The sequence below is a fragment of the Galeopterus variegatus genome, unplaced genomic scaffold (genome assembly GCF_000696425.1).
Source record: "Galeopterus variegatus unplaced genomic scaffold, G_variegatus-3.0.2 Scaffold4519, whole genome shotgun sequence".
NCBI lineage: Eukaryota > Metazoa > Chordata > Mammalia > Dermoptera > Cynocephalidae > Galeopterus > Galeopterus variegatus.
In genome coordinates, this window is record NW_007730630.1 from 74,028 (window position 1) to 87,893 (window position 13,866).

At 44.4% G+C, this 13,866-nt stretch overlaps 1 pseudogene; it reads right to left on the reverse strand.

Moving 5' to 3' along the window:
* Positions 1 to 6,724: 6,724 nt before the first annotated feature.
* Positions 6,725 to 8,298, reverse strand: LOC103603243 (annotated as a pseudogene).
* Between the last annotated feature and the right edge of the window lie 5,568 nt (positions 8,299 to 13,866).

Below are 13,866 nucleotides of genomic sequence, written 5' to 3' on the forward strand. Positions count from 1 at the left end.
GAGAACTGAAGACTGAGGCCCGAGACCTGCAGCGTGTAACACTCAAAGAGCCGGGAGCAGAGGCGGGTTCAGCCAAAGAGAGAAGACGAGTGCCTGGTGAGACAGAAGGATCTAGTGAGTTGATGTGGGAGAAACCTCAAGAAGCGTCACCTGTGTTGATGGCTCCTTAGGTACTGAGTGGGGTGGGGACGAGGGATTGATCTGAGCTGTAGCCATACATTTGATAAAAGCTGTTTTCCTGGTGCAGTGGGAAAGAATCATGATTATGCTGGTTAAAGAGAAAGTGGGAATCGTGGCAAATCTCTTGGGGAATTCTGCTTTGAAGGGCACAGGTAAATGGAATCAAATCTGTACCTGACCTTGGCATCTGGGTTGGAGGCTAATGGGAAAGCTCTTCCCTGTGGGAGAAATGGACGACGCCAGAAGGAGAGGGGATCATTGTGCACCCTTCACTCATCATCGGGAGGCCGAGAGGGAAGGGTTGTGACCGCGCGTGGAAGGGTGATGTTTAGTGTGTTCAGAGAGATTCCTCAGAACTGTGGAAAGAGAAGAGACATGGAATGCAGGAACCAGTTTGCTTCTCCTTCCGCAGCTCCAGGCTGCTCCCTTTTCCTTCCCCATCTCCCAGTACACTTCCTCCATGTCCTCCCACCCAGCAGCACTCTTCTGAGCACCGTACTTCCCCTGACCACCAGCTGGCTCTCTTTCCCTGTGGAATCCCTCCAGTAAGTCTAACAAATCTCTTGGATTTGCATTGAGGCTTCCCTGAGGACAGTCATAGGAATTTGCTCTGGGATCTGGTTGGGACAGTGCAATCAAAATTGGAGGAATCGTGTTATAGAGGAAAGGGGCTGAGAGCTGGAGACCGAAAAATGAATTTCAGCTTTAGTATTTATTAGCTAAAACGCCTTAAAATATATGCAGATATAGATGTGACATAAAAATGACCTTGAGCAAGTCTGTTATACTCTCCAAGCTTCGTGCGTCCAAATGTAAACTGACTAATGATGCTTTCATAGAGTTCCCGTGTGAAATAAAGACGAACGTGAAAATATCTTCTGGCACGTGTCTGGTGCGTAATAATTATTATTTCTGTTTATAATTTCTTCTGTATTCCATGGACTTTGATCATTTTTGGATCAAATGAGTTAATGTAGCTCTTGGTGGTGTCACTGCCACCAGCCAAAGCTCCCCAGGAACACCTCTGTAGTGGAACAAATTTGCCTGTGTCACTCACGACAGCCAAGGAGCCCACGTGACCTGGGGAAGCCAGCAAGCTCTCAGGACGTGAGCCTGTGATAGGTAACTTGGGGGGATGTTTAGAGAAGGAAAGTGCTCTTCCAGACCGGACACTGCCAGGCAGTAAATCTGTCTGTGCATGGATCTGTGCGTATCTATTTTCATGGATAACTTAATTTTTTTTTTTTCCTTTTTTCGTGTCCGGCAACGGACCGCAACCCTCAGTGTCACGCCCGCACCGGACCGGGACCGGCAACGGGATCGCAACCCTCCCTCGGTGCTGTGCCCACCCCTCACTCAGCCAGTGAGCGGGAACCGGTCTGTATGTGGGATCCGAATCCTCAGCGGGAGCGCTGCCGCGCTCCCAAGCGGCTCACTGTAGCAGTGCGCCACCGGGCCGGCCCTTAATTTTTATTTAAGAAGTGGAACTAAAGATGTAATTGGTAAAAAGGCAATGGCCATTCCTGTTAGCCGAGAGAGGAAGACGTCTGATTGTTTTCATAGCTTCCCAGGATTCTTGTTTCTGTGCTCAGACATAAGTTCAGAGGGATCTCCCTTTTATCTTACTCTGTCTTGGTCCCAGGCTGACCTCATTGGATGCTACTGTTCTGTGAAATTGTTTATCTTTATTAGAACATCAGGGTCTTGCTGTTAGTGTTTCAGGGATTTTTTTATTCCTCCTTAATTCTCACTTTTGGCAAGGGGAGATGAAGTTAGGCCACAGGACATTGACCCATGATACTGGGATTTTCACCATGGCTGAGATTCTGCTGGCCAGGAGGTTGTACAGGGAACATTATCTGTACGTGGACAAGTTAGTGCTTCTTATTCCTTCTGTTGTGGGATGAGTCGTTGAGTGATCTGCTATGACAATGGTTATGCAGTTTAGACTGCACAGTCGAGTGGGATATGGGCAATTGCAAAAGACAGAATGACAATTAGTCTTTGTCACAGGCTGCAAAGTCAGGGGGCCAGGTTCCTAAACGCGGGCCGTGAAAACATGTGCCAAAGTCCGTGTGGGTCTGCTCCAGAGACCCCGGTGATGTTCCTTTCTTTTAGTCTAATCTCAGACTGTCCCATCTCTCCAATTGCACTTACGTTGGTGATGTTGGGAGTGTTCACTATAGCATAAATTCTCCTTTAACTAGTGAACTGAACTGGTTTATTTTGGGCCTTCAGAGTAGAGACAGTGTGAACTAAGGGTAATATTGTAACGGGCACAGACCCTATGGAATAACAGTCATTTTTTGTAGGAAAAAACCCCTCCACTTTTAATTTTACTAATTTTATATATTATTCATGTAACAATTTTCAGAGAAAGATTGATTAATACCCTTTATGGATGTATTTAATCATACACAGATATATAAATATAAAAATAAATAATAAATGTAAGTATTTTAACTATAACTTTAAAATATAATTAACCTATTGCTATATTTTAAAACAATGTATTATATTGAATTTATCATCTTAATAAGCTGTAGTGATTTTAATAAGCAACCAGTCAAATCATATCAATTATCTTGTATACATATTTATTATTCTCTATAATTATTGTACCTAGTCTAGCCAACAATTTATATTGTTATATTTAAAATGACATGCTTTCCCCCCAAACACAAGAGAAAACTAGAAAATTGTCTAGTTTTTAACAAATTTAAGGTAGCAAAATAAATGTATATAATCATAAAAGCATTTACATAACCTGTTAATTTATAGCCATCTTAAGAAATAAGAGTAAATTAAAATTATATGAAATGACTAGTCTTTTGAATCTTGTTCTTATGTAGGAATTGTCTAGGTATCTAAAAATTATTTATTAACTCAATTTAATATTTGTCTAAGGTCTTAAAGTTGCTTCAGATTATGGTTTTAGTAATGTATTAATGCCTTATGTTTTGTTCATAATATTAAAAGAAATTTTATAAGATTAAATGCTTTAAAATAGCATCTGTTATTACAATTCCATTTAATTCTCAAACAATGACTCTTTTTAGAATTTTATCGAAACATCATCAATTGTATGTATCTGTGGAAAACAGCTTTGAATAGCAGTGTGATGACTCTATGAGAGGTTCCCGTTACTATTTCCGTTTTACAGATGTGCCATTTATAAAATACTTAGTACTGTTAATCACCATTCTGAAAGCGTCACAGCTTGATCAACTTCATTCTGATATTCTGCTGCATAAACTAGGGCAATTTGGTTTGGGTCTAGACAAAAATTCCCCTTTGTAATTTCACTTATAGACAAGTTTTGTTACATGTACTAAGAGCGTAAGTAACGTGCTTTTAGGCATATTAGAAAGGCATGTTTTGCAGAAAAGAACTCATGTAAGTACCTATCTATTTTTTAAGCCAATCAAGATTTATATAGGTAAAAACCAATTTTACATACGCCTTTTAACTATAACATAGCATTTGGGTGAATGAAGACAAAATATAATTTTAAAATATATTTATAACAAAAAAAATCTTCTATTGCTGATATACCCATAAACTGCTCATATTATTGTTGATGTTATAATGGACTGGTAATTAAAATTAAAATACAGTTTTTATACTCTCTAAAGGGCAAAATAAGAAGTAATTCTATACATAGTTATTTTGTAATGATATACGTATCATTTATAAAACTTTAAAAATTATAGTTCCACCTAGCAAAAATATAGTTAGGCAGCAGCAGTTGCATAGACTAATAAGGAAATAGGAGTTAACATTTTTCTCTGAGCAAGACAAGAGAAAGCTCTCAGTTCTCGGGATAGTTTGGTTTGCGTGAAGACTGAGTTAATTTTAAAGACACTCATTTCTGTTTTCAGGCAGCAAAGTTGCAGGGCGGTCTTGATGGTGGTGGCAGTGGTGGGATCTGTGTGTGGCATCTAGAAGAGGGAGGGTAGGGGGATTGGTAGAACCATGCACAGAGCCCCCGAGGCCCTGCACGTTGCTCCTCAGGTGGAAGCAAGAGGTGCATGAACATAGCTGTCCGCTTAGGTGGGAGCTGAGAGGTGGCGAGAGGCCAGCGCTACCTTTAGGTGGGGGGGCCACCAAGCACTGTCTTTGGAGAAGCCAGTCGTGGTGGGGGGACTCATGGTGGCTTGTCTTCCAGCAACTGGATCTTTCTCATCACTTCTGCTGTCTGCTCCTCCTGGCCTGGGGCAGCCCTTCTGTTCCTGCAGCTCCTCCTTAGGAACTCAGTTGATTCTCCTTAGCTGTTGTGGTTTTCCTTCAAGTTCCAGGTTCCCGCAGACAATCCTAAAGGCCAATACTCTGTAAGGAAGATTCTAGCTCCTCATACCCCTTTTTATCAGAGCTGAGATTGTCAGGGTTTTCACATTTTTCCTGAATCAGTGGGATATGTTTTTGTGCCATCTGTGTCTCTTTTTTGACATAAAATTGGTCTTTAGCTGACTAACATTTCTGAAAAAAAAAAAGGATGTATAAAAATGCAAACATGGCTGCGTGTGTCACTGACTCCCATGAGAGGTGGGGAGGTCAAGGTCAAGTCTCAGGCTGGGCAGGTCCTGGCAGCCTCCCTGCTTACCTTTTCAAGGAGGGCTGTGCAGAGAGCCACGACTGAGCCCTGAGCACCATCCCGTAGCTGTGGCTCCAGCAGGCCACCTCCCAACACCCCGCAGAGCCCGGGAGCCCACGCCGGTGCCTGGGATGCAGCACAGGACCCTGCGCAGAGGGAGAGGGCAGGACAGGTGAAGTGGAGAATTCCTGTCCCCCGGCATTGCCCAGTGCTTCCTCTCCCCTCTCTCCTTTCTTCCATCTCTCTCATAATTAACTTTTTGGTATAAAAAATTTCAGACATAAATACATAAGGAGAAGTTGAAAGGCTAGTACAACGAACACTGCTAGACCGAACCGCTCACATTTTCCCTGTGTTCGCTTCTATCTATCTCTGTCTCTTTCTCTGCCTCTCTTTTGTTTTTGAAACATTTCAAGGTGATAGATGTCTTGACATTTCAGCATGCATTTGGAAGTAACATGCACATTGCACTGCATTTCCATGTGTCATTATGGACGTTAACCTCATTTTCCAGATGAAGAAAAAAGCTGAAGCACAGAGAGATAAAGAACTTGCCCAAAGTTACCTGATTAGGAAATGGCAGAACGGGAGTTTGTATCCAGCTCTTGCTGGCTGCAAAACCTGTGGGCGGATTTCACCGTGAACCTTTTGAGTCTGGAGGAGAGGCCTCAGGTCAGTGGCCATGACCTTTCACAGCTCTCTAGCACTTTCTTTTTTGGTGGCTGGCAGGTAAGGGGATCTGAACCTTTGACCTTGGTGTTATAACACTGCACTCTAACCAATGGAGCTAACCGGCCAGTCCTTCTAGCACTTTCTAATCTTCCTTTTTAGCAAAGAGAGGGCGGGCTGCCAGCTCAGAGTGTTTACAGGCAACAAGATCTCAAACCTAATAATGTTTCGTTTTCTTGATATTTAGTTCTACACTTAGCTATAATTTATGGCTACAGTTTTAAATAGGTCTGTGTTTTATATTTTAAAAAAATGCATGCAGTGGGTATAAAGAAACTTTTTGTATACAATTAGTTAAGTAAAAATGCAAATCAGTTTCCTCCCAAAAACTATTAAACAAGTAATAATATTGGTAGTACATGGCAAAAATTATAACAAAATTGTGCCTTCAACGTGGGAACTACTGCAGTTTTACAAACGTGGCTGTAAACAATGTGAGGGGCTGCTGTGGTGTAGACCACCCTTTCTCCCACCAGATCTGGGCCATTAGGGGCATTTCTGATCCTTCTGTCCTTCCGTGCCTTGGCTGTCTGAGGAGAGGGGAGAAGCAGCCATTGGTGTAGCCTTAGCTGAAGGAGGAACCGTGATGGGTCCCCTCCCTGCACCCACTGCCCACCTTTCCTGGCAGATTCCTTCCCTTTCGCATTCCCAGCAGCAGGTGTCTTTCGTGTGTATAGTCTGCCGTGAAATATGCATCTTTCCCCGGAGCAAAGCAAGCGATGGGCCACTTACCCACTCCTAGACCCTGGCTGTTTTCTCAGACGCATTCTGAGCAGCTAAACAGGCTTCTCCAATAACAATAATGACAATGTGAATAATAAAAAGATCTGACCCCTGAGTGACATACACTGTGTCTGGCCCCTACATTCACCGAGTTGTGGCGGGAAATAATAAGTAGAAATGAAAACTCTTTTGAATTGTATTCGTAGTAAAATGTCTAATCAAATTTCAGAAGAAACTTTTCAAAGAGAAAATAGACTTGAATAAGCAATACCCAAAGAGTTTTCCTTTTAAAAAAGGCAATTTAGTTTTTTATTTTTATTTAAAAAAATATTTATTTATTAATTCTAAAACAATAAAAAACCTACTATGTGAACATAACTTTATAAAAATGCTGTATTTAGGGAGAAGAGTTGTACTCTTTTAATTCTTGCAAATCTCTTTAATTTCTGCTGGATTCTCATATCTGCTTCTGCATTTAATCTATTGCAATATCACATGTTAAGTAGCCTCCAGAAAACTCCATGGGACATTTCTTTGATGCTGCTTCTGCAGGGCTGCCTCTGACAATCGTCCTCGAAGGATCAGTTTTCTTTGCTTATCAATATCTCCTTCTATTCGAGCAAAAGCGTGAGAGCCAATAAAAGAGCGCTCTGCTCCCAAGCCCGTGTCCTCTTCTTGGTTGACCTCCAGAGCACCTGGGTTTTCGCTTATTCTAATCTGCCGCCAGGAACCCCGGGCTCCCCTTCTGCATGTCCGATCTCTGCAGGTAAGAATGGCAATGACCGACTCTCCTCCTGTACAACCTCGGCAAGTACAGAGGCAGCAGCTGTTGCTAAGTAGCCCTTCAAGTTCAGAGACAGCAAATGCTACTGTTTCAATCGTTTCCCTATGAATCTCTAGGGATCTCCTCACAGTGCAAAGTGCTGTCGTGTGGCATCCTCTAAAGGATAACCTCGTTTTGCAGAATTGATGACACAGAATCCTGTCGAAGACACCCACTGCTCTTCGGCCAGCTGAAGTCCACTTCTGCAGCAGCTGCACAGGGAACTCTCAGCTGCTGTGTGATGGTGGCTCTTGTATTTGGGTCCCACTGTGTGAATGACGAACTGGGCAGCTAGATTAAATCCTTTTGCCAATTTTGTTTCACCTGTTCAGAAACCTCTAAGTTTCTGGAGTCCCTCCTTCAAATCAGGCCCTGCAAGCATCAAGATACTTTCTGGCGCAGGATTCTTATCTGTGAGACTCTCGTCGCTGGTATTCACAATGGCTGTACAGTTCGGTAGTGCCGCATGTCCTTCCCAAAGAACCACGTTCCCATTGATACCCTTATTATAAAGAAAAGGTGGTCTAATAGTGTCCTCCTGGAACGTTTCAGCTGTAGTATTAGAAGGTTTTAATTCATCTGGGTAGTGTATTCACTTCCACAAACTGGGAAGATGTACCCAAAGATCCATGGAACAGGAACTTAGGTAGCCAAGGCTCCTGTACTAGGGCCACATCACAGTGACATGGTGACACAAAGAGAGGCTTGATGTGAGCATGGAGGGGCACACAGTGTACAGCCCAGGTCACGCCCCCTGAGAGGGAGTAACGAGCGGAAAGACTTTTCGTTTTGGAAAAGTGTGTAAAGCCAAGTGTGATAACGGAGGGGGCTTCGGGGCCCCACAGTGAGCCGTGCCTCCTGCTGATGCAGCTCAACTCACTGCAGGTGGAAAGTCATGCTGCTGTAATTCTGCCTTTCCCCACCGCTGTGTGGAGAAGACCCTGAAAAGGTAGAATGAGGCTCAGCCTTAGTGCCCTCGATGAGCCGACCTTGGGTGGCTTGTTCCAAGGCTGTCGGCTGATCAGATCAGCTCTCTGGCCCTGCCCTCTCCAGAAACTGGCCCACGGTGAGGTCAGTTAATTCTTACAGTGACCTCTGTAGCAGGTACTGTCATGATCTTTCTAGTTCCCAGGAGAAGGCTGCAGGTGAGAGCGGTTACTAGCTGCCCACATGGGCAAAGCTGATGCGTGATGTAGCCACAGTCAGCCCAGCTGCCCTGGAACTCTAGAGTCCACACACATGACACCATGCTCGCATGTCCCTTCCTGTTCTGGATCTTTCCTCCAGATCACAGTCCTTTTGTCATGTTGGCAGGGGGGATCGAGGTCTATGCCAAGGTTTTCATGATGAGCAGCTGGAGTGGATGGACGTGTCATTTTCTAAGGCGAGGAAGACGGGGGTGTGCAGGTCTGGGGTAGTTAGTGGTGAATCAGGATTTCTGTTAAGCTTGAGATGCTCACTAGACAGCTGAGCGGAGCGCTGAGTCAGCAGTGGCATTTACAAGTCTGGAAAGCTCTTCTCTACTCCATGCACTTCTACAAACACGCCCTCCCCTCCCCTGCACACACACACACATGCAGAGACAGACAGAGACAGACAGACAGACAGACACAGCATGGCAAAATGACAAAATGTTAACGATTACGTTACCGAACCCATGCCAGGCTGCCTGCCCTAAACAAACACAAGCAAACCAAAAGTCAAATAGTTGGTGAACTAGGAAGCCCGCTTTATTCAGGAGCACTGGTGACCCGAGGGGAGATGCCGGGCGCACCCATCTCTCTGGGAAACCTGCAGGAGGACGGCCGGACGAAAGCAACTGAAAGACTCAGATTTCCTGAGGAGCTTTGTACAAGAGAGGGTGGAGGGAATGCAACGTGGGAAGGGAAGAGCTGCAGGGAGGGGCCGGGCTCAGATTCTCTCCACGGCTCCTTCTGGCTTCTGTCCTCATCCCTGCAGTCATCTCAGGGTCCTGCTTCGGGGTGGAGTCACTGCTTTACTGATGTCTTTTTTCTTTCTCAGGGTCTGGATAGTATCTGTCTTGTAGCAAGTTTGCAGCTCCAGGCTGACTGGAAAACAACTTTACATTTGTGTAAATAATGTCAACTTGCCCTATAAACAAGGTTCAAAATATTAAATAACCATGTGAAAAGAGGGAAGTCAGAGAAATGCATGCTAAGAAAAAAATCTGTCCGTTTTTTTCTAAAGCCCATGTGGCTTTAGGTCTCAACATGGCTTCAGTCCTGCAAACTCCAATAATTATTGAATATAAGAGATGGGTACATGGGTATTCACTGTATTCTTTTAAATTCTGGTAATGTTTGAAGTTTTTATTTTTATTTTGTCAGCTGGCTGAAAGGATCTGAACCCTTGACCTTGGTGTTAGCACACAGTGCTCTAACCAACTGAGCCAACTGTCCAGCCCCTGAAATGTTTTACAATTAAACATGTCATGAGAATTCTTTACTGAACCTGTCCTGTCCTCTCCCTCTGCCCCAATGTCCTGCACTAGTTCACGGGTGCTGGTGTGGGGCCCAGACAGAACACCTGGGTGGCTCTGCGGTGTGTTGGGGTGTGGTCTGCAGGAGCCACGGCTACAGGGGAGCTCTTAGGGCTGGGCTTCATGACCGTGCTGGGCCATGGCCCTCTGCACAGTTCTCCTTGGAGGTGAGCCTTGATCAGGTAAGCAGAGAGGTGACTATGACATCAAATGACCTGAGGCCAGGCTCTCACTTCCTCTGTCTCTGAGAGTCGGTGACATGTGCACCATGGACAGATTTTTTCATAGATCTCTTAATTCAGAAATCATTCAGAAACTTTTATTCAGCTAAAAGTTGGCTTTATGTGAAGACGGAGACACAGTTGGCTGAGAACTTGCCCACTGATTCAGGAAAAATGTAAATCCACTGGCAACCTCAGCTCTGATAAAAAGGCGTTCGGGAAGCTGGAGTCTCCTCTAGGGAGTACCGGCCTCCAGAATCAGCCATCAGGAGCCACATGCAGGAAAACCGTTGAGTGGAAGAGGACTCGCCAGCGGTGTGACCTGTGCCTCTGGCCATCTCTCCAAGGCCAAGTGAACAGGCACACTGCTTGTGGTTCTGCCCACTGGGGGGACTCCCTGTCACCACTGTCCTTCAGGGCTGCCTCAAAGTGGGGCTGGAGTGCTGCAGCCCACTCTCAGGTGGTGCCTAGATGTCAGGCAGAGCCACCTGTCAATCAAGCCTGACTCCCCTCAAGGCAGTCCAGTGGTCATAGGGCTGTCCCATGAGCCACATACATAAATTGAGAGAGGGAAGGCGGTGTAGCAGGAGCAGGGAGCACGGGCACCTGGGCTGCTCCTCATGTGACTTAGCAGTGCCTGCAGGGCTCCATCTCGTGTATGCCAGCTCCAGCTGATGGTGCAGTGCTGCTGTGCATTCTCCACTGATGATGCATGATAGGCAGCTCAGGTCACATGGTGACGTGGTGGCCCACAGTCGACTGTTGTCTCTGCAAAGGCCCAGTAGAAATATAAAAGCTGTTTCTCCAAAGGAGAGCAGTTATCTGCAGAAAACCCATGGTTTTGCTCCAGAGTCCTGAGTCCTCACTGTGATTTGCCTGTAGAGGTCTGCCAAGCACTCCCTGCGGAATCTCTGTTTGCCACTGACTCTTCAAGCACCGTCAATTCTTACAGGTTCTATGTCCCAAATGAGCAGCCTTCACGCCAGCCCGGACCTACTACAGAGCTTCCTCTTGTTATGGACCCCGAACTAGAAGCTTTTTGGATCACTGGGTAATTGGGTTGGAGTAACATGCCCCAATGAAGCGTATATTGCCTCCAAAACCCAGAGGCTCACTAGGCATTGTGCCTCTTTCTTAGTGGTAGGAGGGGCCAGACACAGCAACATGCCCTTCAGCTTGGAAGGAATGTCAGAATGTCCCAGACCATTGGATTCCTCAACGTCTCACTGTGACAGAAAGTTTCTTACAGATGTGCTTAGAGTGCTCACTTCTTCCTGCTTACCAGATCCATCAACATAACGTCAATGCAATGGACCAGAATGATGTTCTGTAGCATGGAAAATATGCTCAAGATTCCTCTAGACTAGGGCTATAGAGTTGATACACCCCTGCAGCAGGACAGTGAAGGGGAATTGCTGGCCTTCTCAGCAGAAAGCAGACTGCTTTTGATGGCCTTTACTAACAGTAGAGAGAAAAAGCATTCGCCAGACCAGTAGCATATCAGGTGCTAAGGGATGTATTGATTTGCTCCAGCAATGAACCTATAACTGCTTTTGATGGCCTTTACTAACAGTAGAGAGAAAAAGCATTTGCCAGACCAGTAGCATATCAGGTGCTAAGGGATGTATTGATTTGCTCCAGCAATGAACCTATACCTGGAATAGCAGCTGCAACTGGAGTCACCACCTTATTGAGTTTATGATAATCCACTGTCATTTTGTTTACTGCATAGGCCACATCAGCGAGTCTAATGGGGATGTGGTAGGAGTCGCCGCCTCTGCATCTTTCACGGGTGCTGCCATGGCACTGATCTCTGCAATTTGGTTTACTATTTTCATGTGTAGAAACAGTTCTAGTGGCTTTGACTTGGATTTTCCTACTGTATTAGTCCATTTCTGTTGCTTATAACAAAATACAGGGAACTGGGTAATTTATTTAAAAACAAAATATGTTGCTTACAGTTTCTGAGGCTGGGAAGTCCAAAGTCCAGGGAACATATCTGGTGAGAGCCTTGGTGGTGGCTATAAGGACAGCAGAGTATCACATTGTGAAAATGCCAGTCAAAGAGATAGAGTAACCTCCTTGTTCACTTTCCTTTTAAAGCCTCCAGACCACGCCCCTGATCACCATTTTTTTTTTTTTTGTCTTTTTTACTGACCGGTAACTGGATCGCAACCCTCGGTGTTGCACCTGCACCACGCTCAGCCAGTGAGCCAGAACTGGTCACCACATGGGATCCAAACCCCTGGCAGGAGCACCGCCGTGCTCCCAAGCGGCGCACTCTCCAGAGCACCACTGGGCTGGCCCCTGATCACCATTTTTAATCCATTCACTATTGCACATCCCTACAATCCAATCACCTCTTCACTGCCCCACCTGTCAATTACCATAATGGGATTTCATGCTCAACAGTCACAGTAGGGATGAAACCTCAGTGAGGTTGGGGCATCCAGTCTGCAGCCCCTGCTGTAATAGCCTGAGCATAAAAATCACAACCTCCCAAATGTCAGCAAAATGTCTCATGAGGCGCACCTGAGCCAGAGGGAATTCGGAAAGCATGTTCAGTCTAGCCAAGGTGACATATAAAGCTATTTTAAAACATCTCAAAACAAACTACGTACATCTCCACACTTCAGCATGTTTGGCTAATTCTGATGGCTTACTGTTTGACGCCGCTGTGGCCATTTGTTACCCATTTAACAGACGAGGAAATGGAAGCACAGAAAAGATAAGGGAACTTGTCCAGTTGCACAGTAAGCGGGGAGCTGGAGTTCATTCCCGCTCTGTCTAGCTCCAAAACCTGTGCTGTTCTGCGGCACTCAGAGTGGCCAAGCTGTAGCACGTGCATATGTGATGGTATTTAAAAGGACATTACATGGTAGGTGGACATGATGTCAAACCATGTAATGAGAAAATCATTCCCTTTTTCATTATCTTATTATGTTAATGAAAAAGTCTCATGTTAGTACCAGTATTTTTCTAACACCTCTCACCTCTATAGTACTTTCTTATCTCACTTTTTAAAAAAGAAAAATCAGGCCTTAGGCTTATGGCCTTACAGAAAACGTATATGTACATGAGGGTACTTCAAAACGTTCACGGAAAGGTTCATATCGTCTTGTAATTCTATTTTCCCAGAAACTTTTTGAAGTACCCTCGTGTGTATATGTATCTACACTATTTGTGTAATCTTGTGGGGGGTTCTCAATTCCTTTTAAGTTAAATTTACTCAAGTAGAAAAGGAAAAAGGAGAGTACATTTCCAAAAGAAAAACAACCAGTTCATTAATTGTGTGACAGTACAGGCAAAAACTGTAGCCACAATTGTGAATTTGGTGTGTGAATTACTAAATTTGCGGAAGGTTCTTCCCGACTGTGCTTCTTTTCACTAGGCAAGATCACTTTCCTTGAGAAGACAGGTTTTATCCATAGCTCCAGTGAATATTAAACTACAATATTAATTTTCTGGGCATTCTTAAACATAACTGAATCAGCTTCAATTTGCCTGGATAGACAGACATTTTAGTGGTTCGTAGCAAAATGTAATAAACTGAATAACTGTAGGCTTTAATGTAATCTCACACAATCCTATTACGTCCCAATTACTTTTTTGACCTTTATAGGATAGTTCTTGCCTTAAAAACACACACAATCTTCAGTTCTGAATGTCTTCTTCCTGTGCTATGCCAAGGAAATCAATAGATCAGAGAGAATTAATATCTTTCTGCGTCGATTTGTAATACGTGCTGTCCCAGGAAAGGCGTAATGCACACCTCCCGGGCATGAGAAATGCTTACTGAGCCTTGTTTGTGAAAATCTCTCCATTTGTCATTCCTGTGAATTTCAGGACCTCAGTAACATCTTTTGTTTTTCTTAAATTAATAAACAGATCAAGGATCGATTCTATTGCTGCTTACATGCATCAGAAAAGGTGAGAGGGTGGCTGAGTTCAACATAGATTTTATGCTGGAAAAAAACTTTTTTTGAAAATGAGTTTATAATGTATTTAGAGGTAAATGACAATGCCGATTATACAATCCAGATAGAACCAAGCGAGTATGTCAAATATTACCATCCACTTCTGAACATTCCGAGAG